At 46.4% G+C, this 25,327-nt stretch overlaps 1 protein-coding gene and 1 long non-coding RNA gene across 2 annotated transcripts in view; one reads left to right on the forward strand and one right to left on the reverse strand.

Moving 5' to 3' along the window:
- Positions 1-1,932: 1,932 nt before the first annotated feature.
- Positions 1,933-15,485, reverse strand: LOC140646456 (uncharacterized). Its single transcript, XR_012040444.1, has 5 exons — positions 15,262-15,485; positions 13,969-14,186; positions 13,165-13,315; positions 12,665-12,765; positions 1,933-8,157 (listed from the first exon to the last, which is right to left on the reverse strand). It is a non-coding gene; the product is annotated as an uncharacterized lncRNA (long non-coding RNA).
- SLC7A1 (solute carrier family 7 member 1) overlaps positions 14,555-25,327 on the forward strand; it is a 49,066-nt gene continuing 38,293 nt past the window's right edge. The window contains exon 1 of the mRNA XM_072850416.1: positions 14,555-14,694. The gene's annotated coding sequence lies outside the window, so the exon portion shown is untranslated. The remainder of the gene's footprint in view (positions 14,695-25,327) is intronic.

Raw genomic sequence — 25,327 nt, forward strand, 5'->3', positions numbered from 1 at the left:
GCACCCAGCCTATGGAGTAGCTGTCGAAACAGAAAGGGATGTGGAGTGTCTGGAAGCACAGACCACTGCAGACACTGAAGAGGAAGGAAGGGTGATGCTCCTTCAGTGACGGGGACTACAATGACATATACAAGGTGGCTTTGCCCAGGTACGGGCTAAGATGACCAGGAAGACTGGAAAGGTGCAGGCTGCTGAAGGTTGTCCAGAACAGAAGGTGCCTGGTTCAAGGCATGGCAGATCTGTAGACACAGGGAAAGGTACTGGCCACGTAAGGCTCTTTGAGGGAAGGATTTTAATTGTGGGAATGCCTTGGTGTGCTAAAGGTGACACTAGAAGGAAGGATGAAGCAAAGAAGAAAGCAATGAGATTTGAGATCCCAAGTGGAAGGTTTGCTGGAGGTGTCAGAGGAGATAATCAGACACCTCTTAGGGTAGGGGAGGTAGTGTAAGTCTTTTCTGAGAGCTAGGCCAGACCGTGGACCTGGAAGGATCTCCTTTTCCAGAAAACTGACACAGTTTTCTGAAGGACAGCAGGGTCTAGGTAGGGGAATGCAGGCAAAGAGCAGTTAGCTCAGAGGAATAAAGATCTGATAACCAAGAACAGACTGCAAATTTGTAAGCCCAAGTAATACATGGCTTACATGTGTGAGGTCCAGCTGCAAGGGGCAAGAATCGGAGCTGGGGAGGGCACTGACCCCACTCCTTATGGAGCAATGGGAAGAGCAAAAGGATATATCTAGATGGTGTGTAATTTTTGTGGGGGAGAGGACCGACATATGTCAAATTTCAAAGTCCATGTGTCCTCTGGTACAATTAAGCAGGTTCAAGTAAAAGCTGTAGTAATGGCTTCTTTTGCAGGCAATACGCCATATTTGGGAAGCTTTGAATATGGAGGAAGATGCTCTTCACTCAGGAGCGTTCTTCAAGGCCACATCCAGGGAGAGTGCTCTCATGACACCAAGAGCCAGCCTTGGGACAGTTTGATTTCAGCAGATGCCCCACTGTGTTGTCCACGCTGGAGGTGTTAGGAGGACCTGGAAGTCTCTCTGCTCAGCATCTGACGTGGCCAAGACTTGGGAGACTGCATTAGTCCCACCAGCACCTTTCAAAGTGTTTGCGTCTTGTTTATGCCAACCAAAACACCTGGTCTCACCAGAGTACAGGCTTTGGGCGGGAATGGTTTTTCCCCTTCACATGTTTACTGCATTGCATCATGGGTGTGACATAATTTCTGGTTGAGAAGTACAGCCACCACCTCTAAAGAATGCAAGTGCTCAACAGTTTACAGGGGTCGGGGTTTTCCCTTTGCTTTATTTTCATGTCAATAAGGGGGAGTTTGTAAGGGTTTTGTTGGGGAATTTCTCCATCAGCCCAACGGGAAATTCCACCTTTGCTGGAGAATGTGGAAAGAAACTACGATCTGCAGAGATATTTTGGTACCAACATCCCACTGAAGTCATGGGATTTAGGTCCCCAAATGTCCTTGTGGGTTGGTTCCTCCTCGGGGAGAGGAAGATTTTTGGGGCGGAAGGTCAAGCCAGGGAACAAAGGGGCTGTCCTCCTTAAAAACAGCAGTGACCCCTGTTAACGAAGCCCTCCATAAGCCCTGGGGACCTCAGGATAGGGGAGGCCTGGGGTCTGGCTCAGGGGGTTGTCTGAGGAGAAGCCCCAGCAACACCCACTGCTAGCCAAGGCCTGAGCCCCGCGGAGCAGCCGCCCTTCCCGGGCTCAGGGTGGGGGCTGGAGGCGTCTCCCTCCCGTCCCTGCTCGGCACGGCTGCCCGGGCCTCCCCGCCGCGGGGACGGATGGAGGCCGCGGAGCCAAGGCCGCGCCGCGGGCCCGGCCCCGCCGGAGGCAGGCGGCAAGGCCCCGGCGGGCCGCACGGGGGCGCCGCAGGACGGCGCCTGTGCGCGGGAGCCGCGGCTGCGGGCCCGGCCGGCGGGAGGCGGCCTGGGGCCCCGCGCTGCGGGCGGGCGGCGGCCAGGCCCGGGCCTGCGGGGAGCCCGTTCCTGCCTCACAGATTCCTGGGGGTTCAAGGTGGAAACACGCCCTTGATCGCGACATGGTCCAGTCGGGACCCAGTTCACGGTTTTCTAATAATTTGCATTGTACTTACTTAGCACAGCAACAGTGGGCACAGTCACAGTCTCCTCGCTTGCGCTGTGCTTTCCTGGCTTTTTTTCACGGACCTTGGTCACATGCCCAGAAACCATCACAGAGACCCGTTGCAGAGGGACAGTATGAATTTGGCTTATCACGGGTTATCAGGAGAGAGGTGGAAATTAAGCAAGGCCACTAGTTCCTTCCCTACAGAGGATGCGTGTGGAGCCCGACCATCAAAGTCAGAGGCGCGGTCCTGTTCAAGAAGGGGCTGTATCTAATTCGGGTAGGAAGACAGAAATAACGAAATCCATGTATTACTGCAAGGAATGAGCTGGGATGTATATGAGCAAGATGACGGGACCGTAGAAACAAGATTTGATTATGGAAGAATATGCCACATAAAAACACCTGTGGTGGCTCAGACTGAGGATTTGTCTTCCGAAGTACCATGCTTCCAGCAGTGGCTATGAGGAGGTGCATAGTGAAAAGTAGGAGCAGTGCAAGTATAAATATAAATATTCGCTGTACTCCCCTGGGAGTACTCTCCCCTTTCCATCTCTTTTCAGTTCAGGGGATTTCCCGAGCCCGACATAGTTTATTTGTAGCTCTGAGAGATCCCTCTGCCAAGCACTTGTCCCGTGCTCCTGCACACGTTTTGCATCTTGAGCACCATTTGCTGAAGGGCTCCATGGACCCACCAGGCACCATGAGGAGGGCTGTGCCGCCTTCTTAATTTTGAAACTGTCTTAATGTCAGTTGACAGCTCCTGGTTCTTGTTCTGGAAGAGACGTGAACACCCTCTCTATTGACTCACGGGATCCACATTTCCCACTCATTATTTCACAGCTCTGTTAGCATGTCTTCTGAAGTCAGTTATCTCTTTCTGAAGCTGAACAATTCAAGCCTACTCAGCCACTCCTTAAATGTAAATCATTCCATGTCTTTAATGTTCATCCTGCTCTTCTCTGAACCTTTCAGTTCTGGTATCTGCTTTTGGGGATGTGGGCACAGTTCTCAAGATGTGAGCAAACGAGAGCCGTAGCAATGCTTTCTGTACTGTTCTCTCTTCCTTTCCTAATGATCCCCTAAATTAGATTTGTCTTCTTCATCATTACTGAATGATGATACAGTGACAGGTAATAAAGAAAACTGAGACAAAGCAGGAAGAAAACAGAATGAGTTGAGTCAAAATCCTCTGGGAAAGGATGATGAAGGGGAAAAACAAGATGGTGTTAGAGGCCTCTCTTATAAAACCCTAGACCTTTAATGTCTCTTTAATATCAATAATAAATATTACTGTGAATTGTCAATATGCAAGAGTTTAATGGTCCAGCTACAACCAGGAATAAAGGGATGTGATATTACACTTGCTTATCCCACAAGCAAAAGGGGATGTATTTTGGAGGTAGTTTTAGTAGTGAACGCATTATAGAAGAACTAGTTACAGTAAATAATTTTGGATCAGAGTGTTGATAGCATTTAAGTGGAATGGGAAAAGGATAAAAAATATCTTTCTGGGTTTTGGTTTTTTTTCACAGGGAAAATTTCAAGAAATTTAAGAAAAGCAGTGAGTGGAGTTAACCGGTTTGACAAGCTCAGGGGTTGCATATGAAGGAGTATAAGAGTTTACATCAGAGGTAGAACATCTTTCTGGAATTTGCATGCCAAGCAAGGGCAAAATGAATAAGGACGTTCTCCAGAGTTACCTGGATGAATGACTGCCCAAGGAAGGATGCTAGGTGTAAACAGTCTATGGGAAACGGATAAAGAGGTCAGTCGGTCTAGGCAGCTATGTTTTGAAGGTCAGAAAATGTAGGAATTCAAGTGCCAAGTGCCAAAAGTCAAGCTGAGTTAGACCTTGCAAAGATCTGTGAAGATAAGTGCTGAAAGGTTTGGTAACTGTATAAATAGAAACAAAATTTAAAAAGGAGGAAGTAGGGCTGCTGTGTACAGAGTAGGAGGCTGAGATCAAACACAGTATTTGGATCACACTTAGATCAAGGGCCAGACCCAAGAGGGTATGCAGGGCTGTAATGCCAGGAAGTTAATTTGGCTCTGGGAACAAAATTCACAATGCTGAGGAAGATGTCTTATTCCTTTGTATAGTAAATGAGAGAAAGTTACATTCCCAGGACTAAAATCTACCACAACTGATGTGGTGTCTGAGCTGCTCATGAGGAAATGCTGAAGACACCTCTCCAAAACTCTGTCTTGACTGCTTCTAGGTCTGTAACAAAGCTTCAGCCTCTCTGGCTACACCTATGTTAATAAATAAAACGTGGTGAGGGTCCAGGATGGAGTATCGGTCCAGGATGGAGTACCATTCCATGATTGCCCATGCTGTTTAATAGTTCCTGCTACTGATACGGTCTGTGCAAGACAGCCCTTTCCCAGGCAATGCCTGGGCACAGTTCATGGGACAGCATGGGATTGCTCTGCTCAGTGAGCAGTTTGGAGGTGGCCACCTTGCTTTGGACTTGTTTTGAAGAAGAAGAGGGTTTTGCTGTGTGGATGCAAGCTGTGCTGTGCAGTTTGCCCTCAAAGACAGAAACAGGACACAACCCATCTTATTTAGTAACATAAGTCTAGCCTCTGAGATTGGGATGATCTAAATGACGGATATGTTACTGAGATAGAATCATAGAATCACAGAATAGTTTGGGTTGGAAAGGACCTTTAAAGGTCATCTAGTCCAACCCCCCTGCAATGAGCGGGACATCTTCAACCAGATCAGGTTACTTGGGGCCCTGTCCAACCTGACCTTGAATATTTCCAGGGATGGGGCATCTACCACCTCTCTGGCAACCTGTGCCAGTGTTTCACCACCCTCATTGTAAAAAATGTCTTCCTTACGTCTAGTCTGAATCTACCCTCTTTTAGTTCAAAACCATTACCCCTTATCCTATTGCTGCAGGCCCTGTTAAAAATATCCAAGATATCTTGGATGACCTCAGTCAGGTCCTGTTAGGGGCCATTAACCACTGGATAACTGTTTTTTTTCTTAAACTGGTAGGAATCCCCTGCATAGTATATTCAAGGTTTCTTGTACGTAATTTAATCTTAGACCCTTTTTAACTTAGCGTGCTCTTGTCTGACTTGCTGGGAGAGTTCTCTAGACAGCACGATGTGTGGCACTTTATATCCACCCATTTAAGCAGAGCCCCCAGGTCCAGAGGAGTACAAGATTCCTGTGCAAAAAAGGAGAGCAAGAGAGAGGCAACATGGCACTTTCTCTGTGACAAAGGCAGTCAGATTGGCAGAGGGATTCTTGGGGTTCAGTTGCTGCTTTAAAAAGCCCTGCCAGCACCATCCGAACTCAGCACTCACACTTTGTGTTAGTTCTCCAAGTGCTCCTGGTGTAAGTGGGTCTTTGGTACTAGCGGGAAGGTGGGGGTCATTTGATCAGATGGCATCTGAGTTAATCAGCCTCCATAAGTTTGGAAGAGGATTAGGACCACTGCTCTGAATGCAGAAGCCTTTACTCAACTGAAGTTGCATGTTAGGATGCCAATTCCTTCTTTAGGTTTTGTCCTAACTGGACAGCAGTTCCAGCAATGATATTGACAAGGGCAAATCAGCATTGCTGTTGGGATCAGGGATGTGCACAACTGATTATGAAACTGTTAGAAAAGAAACCACAGATTTTAATGTACGCTAGCTGAAAAGCAGATCACCTCCATCCCAGAACTGTGAAAAGATATGAGCACGTATTTGAAAATCTGGAAGTAAAGATTTTTGTAACAATTTTTTTTTAAATTAGGGATGGTACCACAGGACTGAATGAATAGCAGCCATGGGACTCTGATTTTAGTAGTACACAAGATATTAAGACACATTTTGAAGTAAAGGTATACAGAGGTATGGATTTAAATGAAAAATGGAACGCAAAGGCAAGCAAGTTTGGAAAAGGAGACCATTTGGTGTGATTAACGCAAATAACTTTCTAGACAAGAGAAATGCAGCATATCTAATCTAGTTGGACTGCAGTAAAGTAAATGATACAGTGATATCTTGGAAACTGGCTGAACTGAAGAAAGGGTTAGTACATGAACTAAGTGGCAAGGAAGGTGAGAGGCGGTAAGGAACTAATGAGAAGGGACGTGACGTTGACTGTTGAAAGAGGACTACTGACCCGGAGGAACGTTACTAATGGAGTTCCTTCAGGATCTATCTTGGGATCAGTTTTATTTTGATATTTCTTTTAATGGATTTAGCACCAAAAAAAAATAGATTGGGTTGATAAAAACTTGCTTAGATCAAAGTTTGGAGATAGCAGAAAGTGAACAGCTTGGAGTTTCTGATGATAGTTTTATTGATTTGACTGGGAACCTTCAGTTCTATTGATTTGACTTCATCCTATGAAGAAAGGGACTTACTAGATGGAACAGTGTTTGTTATTTTTATTGCTATAGCACCAAGAGACTTAGCCACAGTTGCATAGCATCATGGTGGATCAGAGGGGGAAATCAATCTGTAAATACTAAAGGGGATATGAGGACCTGCAAAGCCTTGTGCAGTACAGACCAGTAGATGCTGTTTGGTACAAATTACAAAGAGAGATAGTGAAGGGCTGCAAAGAGAGAATCATGAGGTCAATACACCAGGGTAGGAAGGGGTATATTTTTGCAGCATTTTGGTTGGGTATGAGCAGGGCATGCCAGAGTTTGTCAAGGCACAAGAAAAGGGTGTTACAACAATCAAGGAAAAAGATAGGAAAATAAAAGTGTAAGAAATCACATGTCACTGGCTTCAGTCCCTCCCAGTTACAAGAAAAAAATTCTTCAATCACCAGCATCATTTGGTCCAGGAACACAAAGAACACCCAGTCAACAACTTCACACACACACACACACACACACAAAGTAAACACCGGTGCATGCTGTAAACCACAAAGCACCCTTTCCCTCTGCTTCCAGTTTCCCAGCTGAGAGTTTTACCTGTGGAGAGGGAGGGGGAAAACCACTTCACTGAAATGTGGACAAAAAAGAATCTGCAGGACTTGGATGTAGCCTGTGAGCTCAGAGCAAGGGTATTAAACTGTTTCTTCTCCAAATTCAGTTGAAATTTGTCAGGGTACCACTGTAGATGAGGAGGCAAACTGGAGCTGGAAGGACTTTCTGTGGTTTAAATAATTTAGTTCATCCTAAAATACAGTTTTGGCCAATTTAGAATTCTTCCTATGCATAATTCTGGGCTTAAATTTATTTGGGTCTTGAGACATACGGAAACAAAAAATATTTACAATCTCTCACCTGTAATTCATTCATTAATGCATTTTTTTGAGATACTGAAGATCCATAGATCTATGTGAGGATGACTTGAACCAATAGTTTGAATCTTAGGGCTGACCCTCACTGGGGAAATGCTTTATCTCTGAAGTTGAACTTTGGGATGCTTCTTGCCTGGCCCTACTATTCTTTGTAAGGGAAGAGAAAAAACCAAACCAGACAGCTTTTGGCTCCTCTTGAATCCTAACTTTAAATAAATAATAGGAATTACATTTGCTCTTGTTTGCTTAGGAAAAGATATTATAGGATTTAATTCTTCTTCAACCCTGGAGGAAGATAGTTTCCACTAACAAGGAGCACAACAAAGGTCTGGCCAAGTAGAATGGACAAATCCCAGCATATAATTTGAGGTGGAAATTCAGGTTAAAAACCACTCAATGGGTACTTTACATTGAGTTCAGCAGAGTCAGGCATGCCTCTTCAGGTGGTAAAATGAATATTTTATCCACTTAACCATAAATCAAGACTCTGACATGTTCCCAGGAGAGGTCAAATGGCCCTTCTCAGGTATCTTTGTCTCCAGCACACAGAAGAGTGTGACAAGGCAAGTCCTGCAACAGACTGTGATGAGGGTCCTTCTAGGGTGAGGCTCCTTCTCCCACAGGGCATGGCTTGTCAGGAACCACCTGTACTTCGTACAGAGGGAAGAATGTCTAGTCCTGTCCTGCCAATGAGTGAGCTATGTACCGGGTCAGCTACAGAAGAACGGGGTCCAGGAGGTGATCAGCTGGAGTTTCTTGCTGTGCGTATGAGATGTGATGAATCTGCTAAGTGTAACATGATTTATAGGATGTCAGAAGTAAGACTGTGGTCAACTATAGTAAGACTATATAGCTCTATGGTTTGTAGGTCTTGAATACTTTATTTATGAGGATTTATTTTTTTACTGGTTTTAAATATGCAATTCAAATTTCACTAAAAAAACCACCAAAATTTCCTGAAAATGAAAACTAAACCACCTGTTCCGCAACACATGGAAAGTCCATTTGAATCCAGCCTATTCCTCAACTTTTTAATAAATGTACAAAGCCAAAAGGACAACATACGTCACAGACGCTGTGGTTTTCCCTAGAAAATTGTCTTAGCATTTCTCAGTATCCTCTGGCATGCCTGGATGTAGCCTTTTTTGTGCTTTGCCTGTGAGTGATATCATTTCACAGCTTGGAAAATGCTAAACGACTTTGCCAGAAACAATGATCTTTCAAGAGCAGAAAGTACAAAAGTCTTTTTCATCTCTGGTGCTTTCAGAGAGCACAAACCACATGACTTATACTAATAATTTCCAATAATGTCATGGCCTGCTTCCCCCCAAATAAACACAAGGTTCTGAAGGAAGTTCACTAGACCCATTAAATCCTAATGGGAAAAAGAAAAAAAAGAGGGAGAAGATGAATGAGCAAACTAGCCCAAGCGTATTAGCAGGTGAAAGAACAACTTTGTTAAGAATGGGACTAATCCAAAGCAGTAACAGGATGTTAGCTCTGGTTATTTTAAGAAAAGATTACAGAGAAAAGGGTGGGATTGAGGGTGGTGGCTTCAGATAAAAATTGTCTGTAAATGAGTTTGAAAAGCCTTACGTTACACCACCACCTCCCACAGCTTTGGCCGAGCACATTCCAAGGCATCTCTTTAGATTTATAATAAAATTATGCAAACGCATAGAGCACACTTCTCCTTGCCATTTCACCATCGTAAATCTGGAGCGACTCCATTCTTGGCAGTGACATCTCTCCTTGTTTTCAGCATTGCAGGAATAAAATTTGGCCGAGAGGACTTTAAAATCCACCGTCTGATTCAAAGGTGACCTCTTGGTCCAGCTCTTGTTGCATCAGCTTTGTCTGATGCATCTCCTTTGATTCCTGAGTCCCTGAACTAGCACTGAATTCATCAATGCACAAGCAGTGAAAAAAGAAATGGAATAAATCAGAAGGGATGAAACATGAGGGTATCACTCTGGCCAAAGCAGGAAAGAAGATCCTCCCACTGAAATGGAAATACCTGTTTGTAATTATCCTTCAATGATTTTATTTGCCAGCGGTAAGGCTGAATAACTTGGAAAGGAGCAAGTAACTCCCACAACCAAGCAAGAGGAGGAAAAGATAAAGAAAAAGAAAAAGGAAAAGATAAACAGATGATCAGGGTTAATTTGATTTATTCTGTATGTTGCAATAAGGTGCATCTTAAAACTGCTTTAGAGACTCTTCTTACCTGTAACTAGGATACATCAGTGAACCTGCTATTACTTACAAACATAAGGGTGACTAAAATGTCTACATTGAGCATCACTTTCCTCCAACACAACATACGTCCCCAGATGGGACTCGGAGGTCCAAGGGTGGAATTCCACCCTCCAGCCCATGTACTGTCTTGGTGGGCTGCAATGTAGCTTCTCTGCAACCAACATGCTGGAGCCTTCAGGACAGAGGTTTCTGCCACAGGTGACAAATACTCAGCTTATGCCAACTGAGTGGCACCTAGCAGGACTGCTGCCAGAGCGTATCAAGAGAGGCATTTATGAGAGAGCATCTGCCATCTCCCGGTAAGATTCAAATGCTGTGGGAATTGGGAGGGACCACCTCACCCTGAGTAAAGATACCACCAGCATTTTGGCTCTTTGAAAGGCAGCATCTCTTTGTTCCAATGCTTTCTTCTGGCACACTTAGCTCTAATTTGAAAAAAGGAAAATCCAGCCTGGCACACTGCTCTTGAAAAGCAGGAGAGCTGTGTTTCAGCCCCTGAGCATGGGAAATGGGTGAAGCTTCCAGACTCTCCCCTCTTGTTCTGATGTTTTACCTCCAGGGCACACACTGTACACAACTTTGGAGGTTGTGGTGCCTTCTGCTAGAGAGCAGGGCCTAGCTCCTTTCTCTAGCGTCATGCAGTTGGCTGTTTTGTGTGTGCTCAGGAAGGGAAGGTATTCAGTCGTTGCTGTAGCCATGGGAGTTTCCCACCCACATGATGCTGAGAGAGCCCAGACTGAGGTGGTGCTTGGCCTTTGCAAAGCCAAAGCTTCTGAAAAGCCCATCCACCTCCGCATTCTTTCCATTTTCCCTGTTACACATTCTCTTACATCTTCACATTTGGCTAGATAAATTCTGCAGGGAATGTTCAATAGCTTAGTCACGGTAGGTCTGCCCACCCCATTGCCTTTTTTATCATGCTCTTGTAGTAGACAAGACAGTATTAATCTTACACTTACTTTCACACATCTAGGCCACATCTGCGCTCTTTAGTTAAACAGGACTAGGGCGTGTCCCTAAGCACTGTTCTACAAGCAGCCATGTTGACTGCTTTTATATTAGACTACTAAGCTTGCCCAAGACAGAAAATGCTTATGGAACAGAACGTTTAATGTCCACGCTACTAAATCCTCTTACCCTCCAAAACAGGGTGGTTGTATGTAAACAGGGAATGGCCACAGGTTTGTGCTAACAGCTCTTGTGTCTAAGGATTATTTGGGACACTCTTAGTTGGCATGGGTGAAAACTGTGCCGTGGGCCTTTTAAAAAATTTAGCAAAAGGGTGATTAAGTGCCATGAATATTCCTTAGCTTTGTTTAGCTTACAAGTGTAGATGGAGTCAATGTCACACTGTTTGTGGGGTCCCTGGCACAGTTTTGGCCTGGAGCAACTAGCACTGTCTTGAACAACACATAGGCATGATTTGGAGGATGGTATGGGCCAGGGACTATTCCCAGTAGGTGGCTGGGATGCAGCCAGGTCTTTCTAGATTATGATTCATCTGCATCATAATCTTTTAGGCATCTTCCTCAGAATGAGACGAGAAAAGGTTCAAGATGAGGATGATCAAAAGCATGAAATGGCTTCCATGGAAAAGGTGACTAAGTTGGCTGGGACTTCCCAGACTAGAAAGGAATATCTTGTTAAATATGTATTTGATAAAGACATACAAAAGCCTGCAAACCAAAGAGATGGAAGTAGGGATCAATTGTTCACTGTCTTCTCCAGTGCAAGAAAAAGAAAGCTAGCAAGTAGCAGGTTCAAAAGAAACAGAATGGCGTAGTATTTTAAGCTACATGTAGTAAAGCAGTGGAATTTTTTGTCATGGGATGCTGTAAATGCTAACACTTTGCATGAGATCAGGGGAATCTGAAGAATTTAATGGAAAATGAAGGACATAACGGCTGCTACATACAAGGATACCATTGTTGTTTCAGTTGCAAATTGCTGGAGATCAAGAGAGTGTTCTAAGGAAGTGTATTCATGTGTTTGCTTTATCATAGTTTCCCTGCAGATCTGCTTGGACTGTTCTCAGGAACAGCACATTGGTCTAGATGGACTATTGGTGTGGTCCAGGCAGCTGTTCTTAAGATTTATGAGTTGTGTTCCACAAATGCCTGCTTTTGTGCATTGATTATAAGAGAAGCTATTATGATGTGCTCAGGTGGAGATATCTGTACCATAGATGCCTAAGGTTAGGGGAGATGGATCTCTCATACCTATAACTGCCACTGTATCCAGATGTCCCTCAGGGTTTTTAACCTGCTCCCCAGCATAGCCTGGATGAACCTAAGTGGTACACAACCAAAACGCTGAAGGCGATGATAATATCACCTCTCAGTTAAACAATGACAGGTGGTACTGGAGCAATCAGTAGTGGTATTTCATTCATGTAGCTTGTTTTATTTCATGGTGGCCTTCTGTCAGAAATCTCAGCCTTAGAGCTAATGCCAGAAAAAGGCTGAGCTCCGGGAGTGAACTCTAGAAAGGAGTTCTGGAATGGGACTAATTTTAATTAATTGTGGTTGTCTGTAATACAGATATCAGCATCTAAGTTCATTGCTGTAGGCTCACTCTAGTGTTGGGGAGTAAAGTAGAGACTCCCAGGGTAATATTCAGCTGACCTGTTTTAGGCTTCTCCTTGTGTATTGGCTATGAAGTCTGCTTGGGGGAACTAGCTTGGATGTGGACAATTCCACTTGCTCAGCTCTTGGTGTTGCCACATCTTCTCCAAGGAACCTGAACGGCAGAATGAATAACCTTTCCCTTCCTCCCTTCCTTCCAGTGCATTCCTTTTGTACTGCACAAAGTTCACATAACCCGAGAGAGCGCACCATGAAGACTGACACCTGGCACCTCCCACCACCAAGCTCTGAGCACACAGCTTCAGTCCTCCTCAGTTTTGTACAGGTGTTACCTTTGCAACCCCATCAGCAGACAGGACTTCCTTTATAAGTAGCCAGGATGCCTACATAAAGCCTGACCATGAGACATGACCAGTCTGTGCCAGGTCTGCAGCCTGTCCTTTACTCACCTGGATGATCACAGCAGGAAGGTCCAGGATAGCAGAGAACACAGGGAGTAATACCATTCCTGGGTTCCACAGATTAAAATGAACTAGGATGGGCTGACCAGCTGCTTAATAAAAAAGCAATGAATGATTAAGGTGCAATTAATTACTTTTAAATACAGAATTTCTTCATTCTAGCAAAAATAAGAGAAAACCCAGAACAACTGCTTGATTGGGTTTTGGCCTGTTTTTTGTACCTGGTGTTCTTGGGTACCTAAGCTTGGCATAAAATTAGGTTTTCTTTTTGCTGAACAATTTTAGGAGCCATAATCTCAGACCACCGCTCTCATTATTTATGCAGCCACACCTATTAATATGCACAGGACATGAACCAGGGCTCTATGGCAGTGACAGGCAGAAGTGGACTGCAACATGACAGGTATAAGCTGTTCGTCTCACGTGGAGCAGCTGTTGAAGAAACACTGCAGCGAAACATCGTTCGAAGGCTTTCTCTGAATGCTTACCCCAAGACATGCTCCAGGCTTCCCCAGCCTTTCCAGTGGGCAATCGTTAATGAGTATGGTGCAGTCGTAACTGATATTAAGCAATTTCGTTATTGTTTACGCCTTTGCCTGCTTATTCACTGAAGGACTTTTCTACTGTTCTGCCTTTGTTCTGGAAAATAAAAACAATTCCTTCAGCTTTTCATTACTGAATGTGTTTCTTATCAGCCTTTTTTACAGAGTTCCACCAAGTAGGTGTATTTCTTTACCATTAAATGTCAAAATAAGCACAGTACTCCAGCTGAGGTTTCAGTGCTATTGATTACAGTTTCATAATTACTTTCTACATCCTACATACATTTCCATTAAGATGGTCTACAAGAAAGATACAGTTGTTTTGGGGTTTGGGTGGGGTTTTTTTTGTTTGTTTTGTTTGTTTTTTCTCAGTAGTACCACACAGTAGTCTCACATGACTTTTGGGATCTGCTGTAATCTCCAGACCTTTTTCTAATTGGCTGCTCAGCCAGCTGTTCCCCACTGCTTATTTGGTTTTCTTTCCTAAACTATCCCTCTCCTCCTTTCTAGAATTCCACTATATTTTGGACAGTTTCTTCAAGATCCGTGTTCATATGCTGTCCTATCCTGCAGCACACTTGAAACTTTTCCCATAGTGGTCTCACCACAGACCTTATGCATGGTAATGGAAATGGGATTTAAGCAAGCTCGGCACAGACCCCGTGCTGTTCCCCTTCCAACATCCACAGATCGTTTTGGCTGTTTGCCCCAGTTTTGGGGGCAGCCATGGCAATTTCATGAACCACATACTTCCTTGGTTGGGGGCATGGTGCTTCATGGGAGGCAATGTCGAAAGCCTAATCCAGGTCCAGCAGTGTCCACCTTTATCTTCTGCATCCATTTCATCCTGGCATCACTTGGTCAGCCATGTTCTGCAGATGTCCATCGGCTGTCAGAGCATGGCGAGCAGTACGACTGAACGGATGGTTCAGTCCAACCCAGCCCCTCAGTTCTCATTCCCCTAGGGTCTGCGGGGAAAAAAATAAATAGGTTTTCAGTCCAAGCTGAACGAATGGTATGAACTGTTTCCCTGTAACCTGCCTTTGAGGAACAAGCCCCTTCTTGCTCCGCAGAGCTGACCTCCTCCTTGTCCCTTGGCCACGCGTGGCCATGCCCACCCACGCGGTTCGCCGGTTACATGCTTAAACCTGGACGTTCCCGCGCTCTCCTCCGGCGCTCCGCCTGGTGATGCGCTTTCCCCCAGGGGCAGCCGGCCTTCCGTGGCCCGACCTCCCCCGACCCCCCCGGGCCGCCGCCCGCCTCCCCGCACGCCCGGCGTTACCGAGAGCCTGCCCAGCCGGTGGGGCCGCGCCTGGCTGCCGGAAGGGCCCCGGCGCGGCGGCCTCGCCCGCCGCCCGCCTCCCCATTCATTGGTGTAAAGCGGCGGCGGGGAGCGCGGGGCTGCCGTGGCCCGCGGCGCCGCCTCGCCTCCCGCCTGAGCCCGCCGGCGCCGGGCTGCCCCTCGGCGGGGCGCGGGTGAGTGCGGGGCGCGGGGCTGCCCTGCGGCGGGCGGAGCGGAGTGGAGCGGGCTGGGCCGGGCCGGGCAGGGCCGGGCGGGTGGCGGCGGCGGCGGCGGCGGCAGCAGCAGCAGCGGCCCCGCGCGGGGCGTCCATTTTGCATGATGCAACCGGGGCGGCGTGGAGGGCTCCCCGGGCCGGACCGTCTCCCCTCCCGCCAAAACAGGCGCCCCTCTATTTTCGGTCCGTGGCTTCCTTGCGCCCGCGGTCCCCGGCGGGTCCCTCCCGGAGCGTAGCTGGGAGCCATCCCTCGCCTCCCCCTGCCTTTCTCCCTCCCCGCCCTGGCGGGGCTGCTCTCTGCGGAGGGAGGGATCCCCCAAAATGCCGGGGCCGCCCGCCCGGCGCGAAAGGCCTTTGCTTGGTGCGGGATTGGGACCTGCCATCATGGGCTCTCGGAGCGTGTGCCCCTGTGCCAGCGACGGCGGGCATTGCCGCCTCCAGCCGCGCTTTCCCTCTTCCAAAGCAAGCAGCAAGCCAGGGCAGAGTTGCGAAACTCATATAAGCGCATGCATGTTCCCCAGCTAACCCCTTTTCTTGCTTATCTTTGCTTTGCGAGATGAGCAGCGCCATAGAGAGCATGCTTTGCTGGGAGGTGAAGGCCTAGGTGTCAAGGAGAGAAACCCTGGGCCGTTTCCCTGACGGTCTTTCCATGTCGAAGGTAGTTCCTGATGACTGCCACGCAGTGCTTTGCTTTCTCTTTCAAACTGCAAAGGAAGCTGAGAATTTACCAAAAAATGTGGGTATGGTTCACAGCGCTTGAGTCAGCCCCATACCCTGCAAGTTGCTGCTGTCTGCTGTTCTGAACCTGTTCCGGTGATGAGGACAGGGACTTGTTTACATTTTGTTTGTCAGCATTTTACAGGCAGCTGGCCTGACTAACAGATGGATTTCTTCTTTTTTGCATATGTATGTGTGAATGTTTGTGGCAGACAGGGCAGAGGCGGGGGGAAAAAAACCCACTAAAAAAGCTCAAGAGGGATTTTATATATAGCTAAGGCTGGACAGAAAGATTGATGTTATGTAAAGAAATGCTGGTTAGTTGTGTTGTTGGCTGCTAGAAACCTTAGTTTTGGAGCAGAGTGTTGTCATTGTCGTAGGTGCTGTACAGACTCGGGACAAAAAGGCAATTACAGCTCTAAAGAGTTCACGGGCTGCAAATCCTGGCAGAAGAGCTGAGGTGATCACCGTGCTGCAGCTTTATGAGTTAACTGTCTCTTAGCTGAGTGGTTTTGCCACCTGTGTGTGGCACATGTGGTCATTTACAACCGTTAACTTCACGCTTGAGCAACAACCTCATGGTGATGTCCAACATCAGGCGAACCAGTGGACACCCTGCCTCCCTCTGCCCACTTCTGCAGGCTCCGATAAGCCGTGGGGGCAAGTGGGGAAGACATGGTCATGCGTGTAGGTGCTGTGTGAAACCCTCCATGGTGGCACAGCTCTGCCTCTTGAAGCTAGTTACTCAGTGACACTCATCTGTCTCTGCTGTCTCCAAGTCAGAGGCAAATACAATGAACACTTGAAGAGAAGAAGCTTCCTTTCTTACCTTTCTGATCAGGTACTCTGCAGACTTCTGTTGTGTTCAGCAGCCAGACAAAATGCCTTTTAGACAGGATTTCCATATAATGCAGAAGAGTGTAATTGCACAGGCTGCATAGCTGCAAATGCCAACCCTGGCACAAAGAAGGAGCAAGCTCGTTGATTGCCACAGCCCTCAAAAGTTATTTTACTTTCAAGTATTTTGAGTAACTTGTATTTTGAGTGATCTGAAGGGGACAGACCTTGACTGCTCTACAGCATGTGTGCTTTAGATAGTCAAATTTGCTTTGAAATAAATCTATTTCCTGAGCAGGAGAACAACTGGGAGTTTAGTCCCTGATTTATGCCAGTTTGCTGGGATGTGTAAAGTTTTGAGCCTCGCTACTTGTAGGTTTGTGCTTATTAGTGAGGAGATGTCTTCAGAAAGCACTCCTGCTTTTGGGTGGGCTGTAATAGAAACCTGAGGCCAGCTAGGCTTCTAATTCACGCAATTCAGTTGTGAGTGTGGGTGAGATGTGTGCTTGCACGTATGCAATATGCTGTTGACTCCACGTGGAGAGAGAAGGATTTGCTATACAGGAGGAATTAGCTTAGACAAAAGAGGGAACCCGTAACTCTTGCTATAACCTAACCAGTTATCCAAGTTGTATTTTTGTTGAAACCTTTGTCACTCCCTCTTTCTTTTTTTTCTGTCTCCTTTTTCCTGTGTAGTCTACTGCCAGAGTTCAGGTACGGTTCATCCCCGTGTGGTGTTGTGCCTGAGGTCTGTGTTGCTTTAGGTTGTGTGACAGCATGAGCGAGGATTGATGTGTGCCAATCTAGCTGGTGCTGAGTGTGGTTGATGGTCTGGTCTGTGCAAGAGGGAGGGCGAAAAGGTGTGGTGGTGGTTGTTTAGTCTCGGATGGCAAAGAAGACAAGGAGAAATACAGTTTGGGTGAAGTAGGGCAGGGATCTTGTTGCAATTACTGCCTCTACTACCTTTTGTTCACCCTTGATCTGTCGACCATCTGTTCACCCTACCTTTTGTTCACCCTTCCTTTTGTTCACCCTTGATCTATTGATCAAATTCCTCGACCTTGATCCACCATGACAGGTTAATGAGACTTCAGTGACCTTTCAGAAATGTCACTTCCAGTTGTATCCCAGCTTTCAGAGAGTAGAAAACAAAATGGTGACTTTAATTCTCTTCTCTTGGCCCATATCTGTGATGCCAAAAGCTCAACTGCATGCGATGTGGGGCAGGAGGAAGAGAGGGTGATTTACTTTGGCTGCAGATGTGCCCAGTGGATGCTGGCTTGATCCTGGCGAGGTTCATTGGCTGAGCCACCGTGGTGCCAAAGGCGATGTGGCAGAGCCCCTTTGCCTTTCCCAGAGGGTGAGCTAAGAAGTCCCACTGACTTAACTAAGTATGTGTAGAAACTAGCGGCATTGACCAGCAGAACCAGGAGGCCGGGTGGTGTGGAGAACTAGTTCAGCAGTTCTGAGTAGAGTTGGTTGGGGTCAACTCCAGTCAATACTGACCCAGAGTTAGTAACGCAGGGTGGGTCTTCTCTGCTGTCTACGTCAGTGTATTTGGCAATATCCTAAGGTTTTTTCCATTACCTGCTATATCCTCATCCTTCGTTACCCTAGGGCCAAAATCCTTGCAAATCTGTCATGTGCTGAATTGTGTTGAAGGTAACGTTCATCTGTCCAAATGTAGTCATCTACGTCCAAGGTAGTCAGCCCCGGCTCCCTTTACAGTCAGCTGGGGGAGGGCTGGACGTTCCTGGGGTGTGATTCATCTCAGCTCAGTACGCTAAAGGAGATGAGTTGTGACCTGAAAGCTGCTTTCCACTAACTATAAAAGGAGGCATTGGGGGATTAGCTCGGATGTAAAACTCTGCACTATAAATGTCTAAGTGTTCATCTCAATGAACTTGTGAGGTTCTTGGATTCCTCTGTGACTTTGGGAAGAGTTGTGGCTGTTTGCACTACGGGTGGGTTTGTTCTGGTATTTGCGCGCTCTCTCCTTAGTGATGCTGTTGCAATGTCACTGGCTACTTAAACCTACAAAAAAAAAAAAGGAAAGAAAAAAGCATAGCTGAGTCTGTTGGTCAGACAAAACATGGGGGCTATCATCAGCCCTATGATAGGCCCACCGGTTGCAGCATTCCTGTGGTTCTGGGCAACTTGGCGGTGTCAGGGATCAGGAGCTGGATCTCCCACTGTCCTGCTGCGGTTTGTAGAAACCTCAGACCCCGCTCGCCCTGGCAGTGCTGGCTGGAGCCACCTTCCCTCAATGGTGGGTCAGCAGCTGCTGCCCTTGCCAGGGTCCCTGGCTCTGCTGGAGACCACCAAGGTGGTGGGTCATAAATCCCGTGAATGGTATCTGGTACAGAAGTGCCTTATTTCAGAGTTTCCAAAATAAAATACTGTGAGATTTTTGGTTCCAGGTACATTTTTGAGTTTCTGGGTTTTTTTTACTCAAGTGAAAAACAGTTCAGAAAACTTTATTTCACAGCGGTGCAGTTTTTTTGTGTTCCGGAGTTGCAGTAACTGCTATAGGAAAAGATATGCTACTAGCTTCTTTGCTGAGCAGGATCCCTCATTAGATTTTCCTGTTAATCTAACCTGTTTCTCAGTGCCTACCATGCCATGTTTTGACCCCATTTCTGAGAAATCCATGAGATTGCTATATTTACTAAAATACTACATTTATTACCGTCTACTTAATGGTAGTATTTAGCTTCATGTTTTCTTACACCTCTTTCTCCTGTTTTTTTCTGAGATTAGGAATAACTCTTGGGTTCCCTTTCACCAGACTTCCAGACAAAAATCCCAGCTGTCTTTTCTGAGCTGTACAGATTTCGCAATTCACTCTTGCATCATTATTTTCCACATCCTTGTCATTTGTTTGTATCTTTTCTTGTAGATCTTATTTTCCCATTTAATTTTTAAATTACAAGAATGAGGATTTTACTTAGTATCCTGTTTTTGAGGACTTGCAATTAATTACTGTCCTTATTTACTGAGCGAGCTATGCTTTTCTTGATATTTAGTGGCTATTTGACAGTCATCCACTTCTGAAGGTTTATTATAAGCCACTCTGGAGTTCTAAAAAAAACTTGAACAATGAGCTTTTTGTTTAGCTAGGGTTTGTCCCTGGTACTGATTCAGGCAGACGGTTAAAATCCCCTGTACCAGGTCATTTATTTATTCCTGGAACCCGTTCTGTCAAATGAGAAGGTGTTCTGAAAATAAACAGCCGTGTGTGCCGTGACCTATATTATTCCTGGCTGTGTGTGAGCCTGACTGTCTTACATTGCCAGATATTTTAATATAGGTGAGAAGAACTGAGTTGTAGGGTAGATGCACATCATCTCTGGCTGCAGTTGTGCCTACTGAGAAGTTTGTTGCTGGTGGCTGCTCGCTGGCATCCCAGCGGCAGAGGCAATTGCTGCTCCAGTTTTCTGGCTGATATGCTTGAGAGAGCTCTCCTTTGACTTGTTTCAGCTCAGATGAGGCTGAGTAGCACAGGCTGCTTCAGTGGCAGGTCTTCGCTAACTAAAGTTAGCAGCTAGGTTACATCTTTGAAGTTTCAGCTAGCAAAGTAGATAGTATGGTGTGTCTCTAGAAAATATTTGCTAACTTGAGTTAGCAGTGCTTGAGTAAAGCGATCCGTGATCCCACACAGTTAGCTCAGTGCACAGAGCAGAGAGGATGATGACGTCTGGGAGGTAGAAGGCAGTGGTGGTACCAAGCATTGGGGACATTTACCTCTGCAGCCGGTGCACTTGGAGCCGTAAGAAAACCAGTGTCTACACTGATACGGTGCTGCTCTGCGTGTCTGCAGTGGACCACGTCACTTCAGTGTTTTGAGTAAAGCAAAGGTGAGTTTGCTTTGGCTGTGAGGTATTTGTGGGGTGTGGTATAGTGCCACTTTCCATGGCTATAAAAGAAATACCATGCAAAATCACCTTTTAATTTTATGAGTAAAGCATGCTGAGATTGGGGCTTGGGAGAACTTGCTTCCGAAGGATCTGCTTCCCCATATTGCCTCTGCAGTGGGGTTGGGAGATGGTGTAACTCTGTGGATAGCAGGGGAGCAGAAGGCCCTCCTATGAAATCTGGAGTCAGTAAGCAAAAGCATTTCTGCAAAATAAGAAAGGAGGGGAAAAAAAGGTGCAAGCTATAAAGCATAATAGAATCAGGCCACTGGTAATGCTAGTAGTAGTTTCATTTGGGAATGCTGATGTGGGAGGTTTATTTGGGTGTATATGTGGCAGGAGCAAACTGACTGTGCAAGAAATTACTGTGATTCGATAAATGAACTGTTTCCTTAAGCTGAAGAAGAGCTTGCCTTCATTGGGTGAAAGATTCTTAAATAAACTAGTTGGGAAAAACTGCGCTGTTGAGTTTGTAGAACTAGGTTATTTTGTTGGAGTGACTCTCTTATAAAGCGGGTTTGGCTAGCAAGGTAAATAATGTGATGTATCTTTAGAAAATACTCCTGAGGGGATTAGTTGGCTCAGGTAACCAGAATACAGCCTTTCATCCTTATGTTGCTGATTAAACTCCACTCGGGGTTGCATACTGCCTGACAGCTCTTTGACCCATGTGAGATAATTCCCAAGCAAAGGATGCTGCTGCATGCTGCACTATTTGGTTTTTCCTTCAAAAAAGTTCACAAAACAGGGTGACCTGTAACGTGTTGTGAAGATTTTATTCTTTGTCTCACTTTGCAGTGACAGTCTGTGCATCAACCTGGTTTGTGTGGTTACAGCTTCTGAAAGCTGAGAGCAGGCCATTGAGAAAAATAAAGCAAAATCAACCCCTCCTGTTTTTTGCTTTACCTAGAGCAGCAACAGACGTTTTCTTGCAAGTTACTTGCAATAGGAATCGTGTAGCTATTAAGAGATATTGACATCAAATGTATAATCTAATTGTCACTGTAGAAAAAACTGTCATGTAATTGAGGACCTAACTTGTCTACCGCTGCTTTAGCAACCCGATGAATAAAGGCATGTGGATGCTGTATAGAATGGAAGTGATCAAAACAGGTATTTAAAAGTCTCTTCCAATCCCTATCTGAACTTGGCTGATAGAATTTTGCAGTGCAAAGGTGCCGTAGCGTTGTATATCCGCCCATGCTGACCACAGGTGCATAGGCAGGACCTTTCTGGCTGTGCAATCTGCTGGAAGAAAGGAGCAAAATGTTTTGGCACCCTGAGTGAGAAGAAAGGGAACATCCAGAAGTCAGTAGCTGAATGATGGGTCACGGTGGAGGTGCCACATCTTGGAGGAGAAAAACAATAGGTGTTTGTTGGGATTTTGGAAATGAGAATTTCTGTGAGATTAGAGTGGTAATTTGGCCTCTAGCATCTTTTCAGTTCAGGAAAGGTACCAACACAAGCAATAGAGTGAAAAGCATAACAGTTAAGCAACTGGAGAAGAGCAGAAGCAAAATGTTTATGCTTTGCTTTGAAGGCGCTAGGATCAGTGCTTGGGCAGTCCTGAAATCCAAAGCTTTGTCCAGAAAACACTCTTATTTTTTGAGGAACGCAAGTGTAAGGAGGAGTCACTGTTCTTGTGGAAGTCTCTGGTCTTCGGGGCTTTAGCAACTCAGAAGTCCACTTCCCTCACCTCTTTCTATTAACTGTCCACAGAAAGACAGGTCAAAATTCATGGGGGTCTTTTTGCTTCTCCTGGCTCTAGGTTCAGTCCATTTTCTGTCTTGAGGAGCGGTCTGGTGGAGTTTTCATAGATGGCTGCTAGAGCCCTGCAGTAGCTGGGGAAGGCAGGTGTCTCTGGAGGGTTGTTCCTCCCATCTCTCCTCCAAAGCGATAAATTTATACTTGGAGGTGCCTGTCTTTGCCTGTTGGTTACAGAGCGGGGTGAGATGATACTCTAAGCCCAAATGTCTGCTTTGTAGTTGGCTAAAGCTAGTTAAGAGGAATCCTATCCCTTATAACCTGTTTGGCATGTGAAGAAATACAAGGATGTCCCCCAAGGAAACTTGTATAAGTGATGAAGCCACACTGTTGTGCTTTGGCTGCTCCAGATAAACCGTCACAGATGTTAGAGTACTTTTGAACCTGCTTTTTCCTTCGAAGGAAATACCTGGAGAGCAGAACAGCATGGTGCAGGGCACCATCAAAAGCACAACAGCAACTCTTTGCTTTTCATGCTGCTGTTCAGGCCCTTGGGAGAAAATGCTAATTATCATTTGTTGCAGTTATTTTTCTTTAAAACCACCAATATTTTTTTTTGCAAGTCCCAGTACAGTGGAGCTAAGCAGCATATTTACAGCCAGTAGTTTGTTTCCTTCCTGCTGTCGCTTGAAGAGCCTACCAGCAGCAGAGCTTATTATACTTCAAAGTTTCTTGTTCTAGATAAGTGACATGGGGAGAGATGGCACTGTACGTGCTCAGAGAAGTATGTTGAAATGTATAATGCGATGCCTCTCAGACAGTGTCATATTTAGGCCTTTCTGCATAGCCCCCCAGCCCTGTAAATACAATTAAGAATGACTTCCTTTGATGCCGGAATGATGATGTGGAAAAATATAATGAGGTTTTTAAAAGGTATTAGCAGACTGGATGATATTAGTCATTTTTCTCCTAATAAAAAGTGCATGCTTACTTACTCCAAACACTGTACTTTGCTGATAGGGACACAATTATTTTTATGGATAGCTGTATAACTTCCCTTGACAGGACTATGTGCTGGATGGCTTCAGTTATCTCTGTCACTGCATTCCAGGTGCAGGTTTGGGGGCAGACCAGGCTTCTGCATGAGGGGCAGGGAGGTGCAGGTAGCAATTGCAATAAAATCATAAATCCAAGTAAGATTTTAGCCTACAAATTGGACAACTACTAGGCTGATGGGGTTGAATAACAAGTATATGACAAATCTTGTTTTTTGCTCATGGGAGTTAATCTCCCAGCAAAATAAACTGTAAGGCTGGCTACGAGGTAATGCCTCTCCTTGTGCAAAATAGGGGGCTGAGTCTGCACTGGGGCAGCGGCCTCGTGGTTGGGCTCTGGCCAAATCTACCAACTTTTTGTATTTCTTACCTTCTGGTACCTTTGCATCGTCCCCGCTCTCGCCTCTCCCCCAGCTTCACGTGAGTCTGCATCCCTTAGTGATGGTTATGACCTTTCTGCCCAAATCCCTCTTTGGGCTGGCCAGTGTGGAGCCCCTGCATTGAGGGGGTGCAGGGTCCCTCCATGTGGCATTGTCAGCAGTGGGACCTGAAATGTGTGGCTTGTGGTCTGGCTCCCGGTTCGTCTGGTGGGTATCATCTTTGCTTTGTGGGGAAAAAAACTTCAAGTCTTGATTCAGTCCCAGGCAGGAGTGGGAAGCCTTTTGTTGTACCTTGAGAAAGGGTCCGAGATAAGCATGAAATGGGCTATGCTTGGACATCTCTTTTCCCCAGCCCTTCCCCATGAGCAGCCATGCAGCCTTGAACATTTGGGTTAGATGAAGGCAAAACTCCCCTTAGACAACAGCTCTCCCATCAGGGAGTGGGGGAGAGCTGAATGGTGAGCCTGTGGCTAAAAAGACCATTTACCCAAAGCGAACAAACTCCACACCTACCTCGCTGTGAAATGTCGTTCCATTTCAGTGTTGTAACTCCTTTCTGATAAGATTTGTTTAAGTAGAATATATCAAAACTGGGTGCTGATATCTCTGTGTGAAAACAGGAGCGGTTGGTTATCCTGTCATCAGACTGGTCAAACATCGCGCTTGTATCGTTTACCATGCTCTGTACTTATTTTAGGCTTAAATGCCGAAAATGGATGCAGTTTTCAGAGGCATTTTGTTGTAAATCCATCAGCACTTAGGAGCTGCAAAGTCTGTACACTGATGGCTTGTGGGATTATTTGCAAAACGCTTCTGAGACTGAATTTTTTTCCCCACAGTCAGACCCATAATCCCATTTCATATGCCTTTTTTTGTTATTATTAATTGGATGCTCCTGTCCTGTCCTGTTGAATAGTGGATTTTACTGACTCAGGTGGTGTACGAGACTGAAGGGCTGCAGAGCCCGTCAGGATTGGGTCAAACACTGAAACGAAAGCGGGTGACTTGTGCAGCGTGAAGTTTTAACAGCAAGCGGGCAAGTGCGTGGGCGAAGCTGCCATGGAAACTGCTTGTAGTGTTTGCAAAAAAGACCAAACTCTGCATTGCTGCTACTCCTAAATACTAGTCTGTTTTTAGCCGCCTTCTCTGCTCATGATGGCTGGGAATATTGCGGAGGGCAGCTGCCTGGGAAGGGGAGGAACGTGGGAAGATGATGCAATGCGAGCAGCTTGTTGCAAGCCTGAAGGCAGCACAGGTAGCAGCACTGGCTGGGCTGGGAGAGTCAGGATGGGCAGTCGTGGCCGGGATGGTTTGATCTCAGGTGAGAAGTGTGTGCCCACCACCCTGCCACGGTGAGGGACGGCCAAAGAAGCGGTGCTTCCTCAGTGGCCGGGAGGTGAGTGTGGTGTCCATCATCTCAGGTGTGCTGGCTGCACTCCTGGAGGAGGACTACCCCCTGCCTCAAATGTGGGGTGTCAGGTGGCTTTTATCACCTCCCCTCTCTTTCTCCTTCACATAGCCCCATGCTTTACCTCCTCTGCTCCACCTCTTTGCACCATCCTTGGCTCCCGTTTTGCTGTGGGTGTCTGTCTAGACTACACTGACGTGGACACATCCTGTGGTCCTGGTAGCCGGGCTCCGGGGCTGCCGTGCCCAGCCCAATTCCCATCACAAAACAGCGGTGCCTGGTGAGGCATGTGTCATGGACTGGCAGGAGGTGGGTCATTAACCGTCAGGGAGTTGGGACATTGCCATATCCCAGTTACGCTGGAAGTGCGGCCACACCATCAGCACTCAGCGTCCCCCTCTGCCTTGGTTTGGGCTGCCTGGACTGCCTCAGTTAGGGCTTCCTCCTGCGAGATGCTCTGCTCCTCCTGCTGTTCCCAGGCAGCTGGGGCATCATCGGCCGCTCCGGAGTCGTGCGCTGTTGGCTCCTTTGGCACTGGGTGACCCTGGTCAGTGGGGTACGTCTGGTGAAAGGGCAA

Source organism: Ciconia boyciana, chromosome 1, assembly GCF_034638445.1.
Source record: "Ciconia boyciana chromosome 1, ASM3463844v1, whole genome shotgun sequence".
NCBI classification, from domain to species: domain Eukaryota; kingdom Metazoa; phylum Chordata; class Aves; order Ciconiiformes; family Ciconiidae; genus Ciconia; species Ciconia boyciana.